Here is a 10,827-nt window from a genome sequence, read left to right on the forward strand (position 1 = left end):
CATCTTTCCACCTTCCTGGAAATATATGTGAGCCGGCACCCTACTCAAACAGGGTTCAGACCTGGAAGTAGTTTCAAGACTGCAGAAGAGCAGAAACAGAAGAATTGAGGGTTCTCCTGGACCAGGGTGGCTCAGGAGCAACGATCTTACTTGGCCTAAGTGCAGCATTTAACATGGTATCACATCTGTTTCTTATCCAGAGATCAAAGGGGGGTTGTATAGGTGCAATCACCCTTAAATGGCTATCTAACTTTCTAGACCAGGGAAGTTTCCAGATCCAGGAAGATTCCTCAAGCTCCAGAGTCTATGTGCTAAATTACGGAGTGCCCCTGAGATCATCGTTGAGTCCAACCCTTTTTAACCTTTATGTGCGTCTACTGACAGATATAGTACTGAGCCATGGGTTTGCACTAGCCTCCTATGCAGATGACACAGAACTTCTCATTTTATTGTCTGCCGACATCAAGTACTCTTCCCACCAAATAAATGCATGCCTTAATCATGTCACCAATTGGATGTTGGACAGCTGTTTAAAATTGAACAGCGACAAAACTGAGGGCCTAGTTTCTGCTGCTTTGGACTTCTTCGTACCTTGAGAAAAATACCACGTTGGCTCTCTAAACCTGCATGTAGAGTGGTATGCAGAGTTTAATAAATTCACAGTTGGATTCTGGGAATTCCCTTGTCTTAGGTAGTCCCAAATATGTAACCAACCATCTGGAAGTAGCACAAAATGCAGTGGCATGTATACATTTTAATATTCCTAAACTAACATCTGCAGTCCCTGCTCTGGACGCTCTGCATTGGCTGGCAATCCAAAAAAGGATACAGTTCAAAACTCTGTTTGGTACATCATGCCATGTACAGCAAAGGCCCCCAGCTCAGTCTTGTAACCCTTTATGTGCCGAAGCAGTTCAAAAACACTTCCTACCCCTAAGATCAAGAAAGCAATAGTGGGGGAGAGGGTGGAGTTCCTTTGCATTTCTTGCTTTCAAAACTTTAGAACGGGCTTCCTGTTCACATTAGGCTTGAGAATTCGGAAGTCAGATTCAGGAATCAACTCAAAACCTATCTGATCTAGCATTCAGCAGGCAAATAACACCAAGAGCTGAGGATTACCAGCATTGGGAGGCCCGTTGGGTAGCCATGTGCTATATAAATCCCAAGAACACTAAAGAATAGGATTATTCAGATGCTCGATGGGATGAAGCAGAGCTGAGATGGAGGAAAGCTATATTGAGGGAACTAGACTGTATCCATCTACTACCACTGAGCCACCCGAGAGATTGAAAACGACCAAGACAAAGGAAAAAGACAAAGGAAAGGGCAAAAAGAAGGATGATACAGATAGTGACTCAGGGGATGATGTTTTGGAAGAAATGTTAGCAGTGTGTCCCCCACCTTATGTGACCCTCATCACTTGTACAGATAATACTGCAATTGCACGTACCACAGTGGCTACTGCCCCTGTTGAACCAGGTGTGATACAAATTGAGAGGTCTTTTAAAAAATTGCAGATTAGCCCACCCAGGGGCTGTTACTCGATTAGGGCTAAGGTGCTACGCCCCTCTGAATTCCTACACATTTACATAAAAAAATATTAAATAGATTGATGTATTTAGAGATATGTTCGTACCTCTAAATAAATTGATGTATTTAAGTCGGGGCTGTCTGTTTCAGGCTGCTTGCCCCGCCTCTCTCTGAAGAAGGAGATGGAAACAAGGCAGTAAATCAACTTTTTTAACGGTGATGCACGACACAGGGCTTTCTGTTTTAAAGCCCCTCATTGCCATTGGGGTATCTGGTTGTATGCACCCTGTAGGCCAGTGACTCAACAAGCGTCACAGTTTCGGGCGTAGCAGACATCATTCCTGTGTGGTTTCAGATGTCCTTTATTCAAAAGCGCAGATCCCACCCTTTCATCATACATGATTGTAGATGCAAGCACATCTGACCCAGAGCCTTGCTCTCGGTAATGGTTAGTGTTTGCAAGCTAATGCTGTGTTCTGTTTGTTGTGCCGAGAGCTCTCATCAGGCTAACCTCCCCCACTGTGAACAATCAACAAATGGTAGTGGTGGTTTCAATGGTAGCACATCATTCTTTGTGTCACTTAAAAACATTGCTGGTGCCCCTCGAGGTTAGACACAAAACACCCCACTACTTCGAGTGTCAACTCACTGCGGTTCAACTAAACCCAATGTACATAAAACATATATAGATAACCTCGCCACTCTGGACTGTTCAATAATTTATTCATACAAAGTTATTCTGTCCTATAGTACCAAATTTAAGCGAAAAACAGTGAGTTTTTTAGTACTATTTAATGTATGTGAAATATATAGATTCAACAATATTCTTGAAACATTTTGTTCAATTTAGTTCAAAGCACATGACTCACAATGAGATAATATTACAAAGATGAAAGATGTAATACAGTAGACTCCTGTTGAACGACGGAGCGCATTCAATTAGATTCAAAACACATAGATTGGAATGGCACAATATTACACAGATGGAAGATGCGATACAGTAAACGTCTTGTAGAGCGATGGATCGGCAGGCGACACATGTTTCCTTACATGGTAACTCTTTCAAGGCTTTAACCACTTGGCTGCTAAGGCACCTGATGATCTTCCATTGACTTTCCATTGAAATCAATGGAAAGTCCATGACGAGTTACCCTTGTCATTAGCGCTGAAGTGGTTAAGAACAATCCAGTAAGTTTGTTCGATTGTCGTGGACACCCTGAGGTTTCCTGTAAGATTGACCTTGTACTATTAAATCGCTGCGTATGAGTCATCCATAGCAAAAAGCTGCACCATTCAAATTCAGATGCTAGAAAATGTGTTAATCCAATTACCCTTGCTACACGGACGGCTTGTTTCCTTAAAAAAATAGTCCAATGTTTTCTTCAAAAGAGGTGGCTAAATGGTAAGATCTTTATGCAAATTCCTGAATTTCTCTCATATGTATTTGCTAATGGTTTGCGTGGTTCCTAATTTTACTCTTACCTGTACCAAGATAAGGCCACAAATTTTCGAAACGCAAAAGGCTATGATATGCCCAATTTTACCCTTGCCGGTACCAGAATAAGACCACATTTTTCGAAACACCAAAGGCTATAATGTGCCCACTTATTATTCAAAAGTTCGCCGTAATCTGAAGAGCTGTCCTTAGAAATGCACCCCCACTGTGACACTCTCTCGTTGCCCATTCCATGCTCCTTTAGAAGAGGAGCTGCGGCGTTTGCTCCTCCACTAAATGGTTCAAAATAAGGAGCAGGGTTCATTGTTCTTCCCTTGCAAAGTTGATCCAAATTTCTGAATCAAGCCGAAAGCGAGAGCTATGTGCTTACTGTGGAACATGTGCTTACAATGGCTAGTTCTCTGATGTAAGACATTAAAACTGGCCCTGTCTTCCTGCCCCTAAGTTAACCCTGATGCCAAAATATGGATTGATTTGCAAACAATGAATGTTAAAACTGTCAAGGGAATGCATTTCAGTGATTTATGTGAGCAAAGTCAAGCGCACACAACCTAAGTTAGTTCAATGGTACGTTGTATATCTTTCGATGAAAGGATAAGAACAAACTCCACTTTTGTTGTTTCGTTTCTTATTTATTTAGTCCTTCCAGTGAAAGTATTTGTTTTACACGAAAACCAGCCGACACGTGTTTCGTCATTAACGGGGTGGACCCGTGACTCTTCAGGGCTGTCGAAGTTTAAGCTGAAGACAGTATCGTCAGACCGGTGATAATTCCAACCCGGTCCTAATCGGGTATAAATAATGACGGACGCAAAAAGGAGTACTTCCAAAGCGTCCAAGAAATGTATCGGGGTAGAAAGGTCCGCCGTCGGGTATGCGGTCGGTCAAATACTGGCAAGCCGATCCGCTTGCCCCATTTCTTCGGCTTATTGCCGTTGCGACAAAAACGGGGAGTAGTCCGTCCGTTCTCCGGGTCTCACACACCCGGAGAACCGACTGACTACTCTTTTTTCACATGCTTTGCTTAATCATGCATTCCTCAAGAGTTAGCTATTTTATAATGTTGTTGTTTATCTGTATTTGTTTCTGTGCATACTTTCAGGATTGAGCCATGTCAGGTGTTTATGGGGGGCTTTGATTGAGCAGTGGGTTAGCCTCTCTGCAGAGCATACAGAACAATGTTTGTATATTTAATTTGCAACTGAAAATCTGTGGATATGTGTGTGAAGAGGGTACACAGATGTCAAAACATTTGCAAGGCAAAAGTACGAGAAATTAAAGTGCTTAAATTTGAGGAAGTGCAGTGCATGTTGGGGGCGGTGAAGTGACAGCGATGTGAGGAAGTGCATTCAGGGAAGAGTGAAAAGAGAATGCTGAAGAGGAAAGAGAGGGGGTTGAAGATGTGCAGATGGACAAGATACACAAAGAAAAAGAGGATACATATCTAATATAAAGCACACATAAATGAAGGCCAAACTCCTTACACAGGCCTTAATGCTATTTAATTCACAGACTCACTATTTCTGAATTTAAATGCTTTCAATGATAATTATTTACAAGAAATCATTGTATTGTTGTTACTCATTTATCTTAAACAGTTAACACCCAGTGACACAGCCAATCACAATGACAGGCTTTAGGTGTATGTCAGTTGTTGTGTCATTTATCTGGATATATAACATGTCATAAAGAAACCAAAATACCGGTCAGGTGGCACACTGTGGAAATCACAGAAATGTATTTGGTATTTTCGTTTATTGAGAGCACCCACTTTTTCATTTCACTCACAAACCTGTCTACACCTATTTCTATATGACTGGTTACAGCCAGCATCTGTGGGTGCTTCTTGAAGTCTGGTTAAAGCATATTTTTCCAAAGCTAATGCTGCATGCAGTGCAAGAAACTGGGCAAGCATACATTTTAAAGGGCTAAAGTTGTCACGCTGTACAATTTACTTATTACAGTAACTGTTGAACAAATTAATGCAGAAAGATATGGGGCAGTTTTTAATGTTTTTAATAGTTCAAGACTATACGTTTCCACTGCTTAATAAGCCTTGCTTTATCGCTACATTCATTTGCTTTAAAATGCACCATTTGCCAATCTTGTTTTGATTTCTTTCTCGATAAAGAGACTCACCCAGGACCCCAGGTTTGTCCATATATATTGTTCACATCGCTCGCTATATAACCTCTTAAGTGCTGCGCCTATACCAACGGCCGACGGCACCACTACCTCGGGAGTGCTGCCGTCGGCCGTTGGACGTTCCAACTGCACCTGCGCAATGGAACGTTCAGCACTGGAGCTGGACGTTCCAAAGCAGCTAAGGTGTTAAAGGTCATGCCCAATGTTTACGCCCCATCACATTCAAATATCACCAGCCACAACTGACCCCACCATCTGTTGTTCTGGCACCAACAGTTATCACACCCGGGTTACTGCCTCTATTATGAATGTTCCGGTGCAATAACCACAAATTGCAACTGTACAGCCAGTGGCTAGGTCACTTGTGACTGCCCCGATTGTATATGCCCCCCACAAGATTGCCCCAATAAACATTGTTCCAACTCCAATTCTGCATCAGGGGTTATCCTGACATCCCAAAATTCACAAATTGGTGAATGGAAACCACCACAAACAATTCAGATGGGGGAAGGATTGTGTTTACAACTTCGATAATAATGGGAGAAATACATTTGTTAGAGGATGGAATTTGTCAACTATGGTTTGAGGAAGCAGCAGGACTTAGAAAGACAGAAACAGCAGAATGACAAGTTACCCCAGAACCTGAAAATTAGAGACCACTAAATGTTTCAAAATTAAAGGTTAAACTTGAAGAGATTATTAGGGAATGTTTGGATATTGAACATTTAAACCAGTATCAGGAGAAATAATTAATTTACCTAAGTAAGAAAATGACAGAACTTGCAGCAATCACACATAATAATATTGGTTGATTTGACCTGAAAGTATGAAGATGACTTTTCAAAAAGTTTTCTGTTACAGAGAAGTAACAGAGTTCAATTAGATGATGGAGCAATTGAAACAATGAGTTCTTCAGGAATGCATTTATACATAATTGAACTGAGGTGGTCTGATTGAACCGAATTCTGGTATGGATGTTGCGACTTTGAAGAAAATGACTCCTTGTCACTACTGTGTGAAGAGGAGGGGTGATGGGAGAGAGCGATGTCCAGACCAATGTGGTACTTAAACAGTCTTTTATTATATTAAACCAACATAAAGAGGCAAAACCAAGCATCCGCTGGATGAGTCAAGGGATAAAGTCAAAGGGTCCGGTTTCGGGGTCCTGGGGTGACGTGCAGCCAGCTTCGCCGTTCCAGGTCAAGGAGTCTCCCCGAGTATTCCTCCGGCCAAACCAAAGAGAGAGACAAAAACAAAAGAACAGATGCCACGGAGTTACTTCCGGGGTCCTGTAAATAGGTATGGAGAGGGGGTCGGGGAGTGAGGGATCACCGGGGACTTTCACCGTGTTTGTGCCTATACGTGCTCTGCCTCAATATCGTCTCGTGAAGGTGAAGGATACAGCGGTATTAAAAGACAGTCCTGTGACCTCCCACAACGGCTTCTACCCGGTCCCTCCCCGTGAAAAGGCAAGTCTAAGGATACGATTGCGTACCTTGTCCAGCCACACCTCTCCTGAGGTGTGGCGGGCGGATCGCGGTGTCGGTGGCCTCCAGGCTTCTCGGTCCTCCGGACTCCAGGATCTTCTGACTCCTCCTCCTCCGTCTTCTTCGCCGGTTCTTCTCCTGCTTCCCCCGCCAAAACGCCAGTTTCTCCGCCGGTCGACGATGCGTTGTCCTTCTCCTTTTTCCTCTTGTCCACCTCACTTGTTCCTGATTGGTCCCAGGCTGCTGACGTCAGATGGCATACGTCCGCCTCCTTTGCTTCCGATTCGCCACTGACAGGTGAGGTCAAAGGGTATACCTCTGGCCCCAGGGAAGCCCAGGCTGAGTTAAAGGGGCCGTAATGATCCTGCGGACGGGGCGGAAAGGAATATTCATTAAAGTCCTCCCCGCTGTCTTGTCCGGCCATGTTCCCGTGACACATCCCCACCCCCGGATTTTCCCGATTGGGGAAAAGAGGAGGAAGCGGGAAGTGAGACAGAAAGTCAACATTGCCTTGTTCAGCACCCTTATGGTGGCGGACCTCAATTTGGTAGGGTCGAAGGGCCAGAAACCATCTCATGATGCGCTCGTTGTGACCACGATTCCGTTGGAGCCAAGTCAAAGGGGCATGATCCGTATACAAAATGAACGGCCTGCCCTCCAGGTAGTATTGAAGTTTTTGCACCCCCCCACCTGACAGCCAGACATTCCTTCTCTATCGTTGAGTAGGCAGTTTCTCGGGGGAACAACTTCCTGCTTATATAGAGAATAGGTCTTTCAAGTCCCTTTTCGTCTTGTTGGGACAGAACTGCTCCGATCCCGACCCCTGAGGCGTCTGTCTGGAGGGTGAAAGATTTGCTGAAATCTGGTGAGGCAAGCACAGGGGAGGAGGTGAGCGCATTTTTCAAGGCCTGAAAGGCATGGGATTCCCTATCTGAAGGTGTCGGCAATCTAGGCGACGTATGTGTCTTTCGTAAAAGGTCAGTTAGGGGACCTGCTAAGTCAGCGAATTGCACGATAAATCTGCGGTAATACCCCACCAGGCCTAGAAAAGCACGTAGGTCTCTTTTGGTCTTGGGGTAGGGTACATTCAAAATGGCCTCGACCTTTTCTGTCTGGGGTTCCACCTGCCCATCCCCCAACACATAGCCAAGGTACTTAACTTTCCTGAAGGCTACCCTGTTTTTTTTGCATTGATATGGAACCCAGCGGCCCGAAGACTAGAGAAGATTCTGTCTAGATGTTCGGTGTGTTTTTCCCAAGTTTTACTAAACACGACAATGTCGTCCAAGTAAGCGGAGGAGTAACTGTGGTGTGGGGACAGCATGGTATCTATGGCCCTTTGGAAGGTTGCCGGGGCACCGTGCAGCCCAAACGGGAGAACGGTGAAATGAAAGTGACCTGAGGGGGTGGAGAATGTAGTTTTCTCTTGATCAGATGGAGCTAATGGGATCTGCCAGTAACCCTTGGTGAGGTCAATAGTGGTGATATATCTGGCCTCACCAAGGCGTTCCAGTAACTCGTCTACTCGAGGGAGGGGATATGCATCTTGTTTAAAGACCCTATTTACAGCCCTAAAGTCAATACAAAACCGGATGCTGCCATCCGGTTTTGGCACGAGAACTACCGGTGAACACCAATTACTGTGTGACGGTACTATCACCCCTGAGCGTAACATTTGGTTCACTTCTTCTTGAAAGGCAAGGCGTCGGGCCTCAGGGATGCGGTAGGGCTTCTGTTTAACCACAACACCCGGGGGTATCGGAATGGAGTGTACAGCCAGATGAGTTCTTCCTGGCTGATCTGGAAAAATGTCCGAATAACTGAGCAAGAGAGAATTAATCTATGCTTTTTGGGTCACTGTTAAATCAGTGTTGATAGGGGTCTCATGGACGGTATGGGGGGCTTTCAAAGTCATGAGGGTATGTACTGACTGAGGGGGTTTTCCCAGCCACTTCTTCAAGATATTGATGTGGTACATCTGGGTCTTCGTTCCTTTGAGCTGTAGAAGGTAGGCGGTTCTTCCTATCTTTTTGATGATTTTAAAGGGGCCTTGCCATTCTTTCTTTAGTTTATGTGTGGAGGTGGGTAAGAGGACTAAAGACCAGTCGCCGATGCTCAACTCCCTCCATTTTTTTCCTTTGTCATAAAAGGCTTTTTGTCTTACTTGGGCGAGGGCAAGATGATCGTGAGCTAAGGTTCTCAGCTTATGTAACCTTGTTTGCAACTGACGGGTGTAGTCAAGTAACGCTTCGGCTTCTTGAGCCCCCTCTTTTTCCCAGCTGTCCTTCGTAATTTCCAATAAGGTCCTAGGTTTTCTGCCAAATAACAGCTCAAAAGGAGAGTTTCCCAGGCTGGCTTGGGTCTGACTACAGAGGACGAAGAGAGCTAAGGGCAATAGCTGATCCCAATTCTTTCCATCCCCAGACAGAAGCTTCTTCAGGGTGAGTTTTAGGCTTCCGTTGTATCGCTCAACCAGGCCATCCATCTGGGGATGGTAAACAGAGGTCTTAATATGTGTGATCCGTAACTGAGTGCACACTTGGCGCATTAGTCTCGATACAAAAGGCGTGCCCTGATCAGTGACGATCTCCCTGGGGAACCCCATGCGTGAGAATACTTTGATCAACCTTTGAGCGCTGTTGGAGGATGTGGCTACCCGGAGGGGAAACGCCTCCGGATAACATGTTGCATAGTCAACCAACACTAACGCGTGTTGATGACCTCGGGCAGACTTGGGTAATGGACCGATAAGGTCCATCCCTATACGGTCAAATGGCTTACCGATGATAGGCAATGGATTCAGGGGTATTGCGGGCGGGATGTATGGATTGCGTCGCTGACAGATCTGGCACTCCTGACAATACTTTTGTATCTGCGCGAAAACCCCTGGCCAGTAGAAATGTTGGAGTATGGCTTGTCCTGTTTCCTCACTACCGGAATGCCCCGCCAATAGATGGGCAGGGCGAAGAAAAGTATTTGGTCTCTAAACCCCGCGGGTACCAACAACTGAGGGGTCCCATCCACTTTGGCTAACCTATACAACAACCCATTCTGTTCTATAAAGGCAGGGTATGTCCTAGTCACGGGATCCTGTTCATCTCATGCTTTTTGGCATGCATTGGCGAGTCTAGCATCGTTTAACTGTGCTGTTAGAAAATGCGTATCTCTAGCCCAGGGTTCAGATGTTAGAAGGGTGTTACAAGGGTGTCTGTTTTTGTTAAGGGTGTCATACAAAAGGGCGCTAAAACCAGGAGTATCAACCACTATGATGACAGGTTCAGGAAGAGTGGGCAAGACCCCTACTACTACCTCCGTCTCTTTTCCTGACTCACTACAAAGGGTGATTCTGGCCACTGGATACTCCTTCACATCATCATGGACACACCGAATGTACACGGTTCTCCCTGGCACTAAACAAGAAGGGGTGATTAACTCTCGCCTCACCACTGAATGCCTACAGCCTGAGTCCAACAAAGCCCTTATGACCCTCCCGTTAACAGATACACTTACATAGAACACAGGGCCTGTCTCTTGGGCATAAAGGAGAGAGCGGGGTGCATAGCTCACATCCATGGGTTCTTCCTCCTTTTCTTTTTTCTTGCGGCAGTACCGTGCTATATGCCCCTATTCTCCACACTCATAACACTGTGGACCTGAGACCGGGGAAATGTCTGGTATGAGGAACCTGGGTCGGGGTAGATCAACTGGCCCCTTTGTGTACTTCTTCTCTGGTTTCCCTGGGGTCATGTTTTTGGTAGGTTTCTCGGGTTCCTTAAATATGGGGCGACCTTGGGCTCGGGCATAAGAAGTAGCCATCTCGATAGTGTGTTCCATAGTAAATACCGCGTGTTGTTTCAACCAGCGTTGAGTACTATAGGGCAGTGCCTCCAAGAATTGTTCAAGATAGATCTTGTTCATAACAGCCTCCATATTATTCTCCTGGGGCTTGAGCCAAAGGTCGGCGGCTCCCTTTAGTTTATAGAATAAGGTTTAGGGAAGATCTCCTGGGGTCCCTCTTTCCTGGCGGAACCGTATTCTATGGGTTTCTTCGTCTACTCCTAGATTGTCCAGAATGTACTGCTTCACTACTGCGTAGACGGTGGTTCCATCTTTGTTCACCATTTGATAAGCGGCCTGGGCCTCTCCCGTTAAAAGGGGGGCGAGGTAGAAAGGCCACCTATCCCCGGGCCACGCGCTGGCCCTAGCAGC

Source organism: Lissotriton helveticus, chromosome 2_1 (assembly GCF_964261635.1).
Source record: "Lissotriton helveticus chromosome 2_1, aLisHel1.1, whole genome shotgun sequence".
NCBI lineage: Eukaryota > Metazoa > Chordata > Amphibia > Caudata > Salamandridae > Lissotriton > Lissotriton helveticus.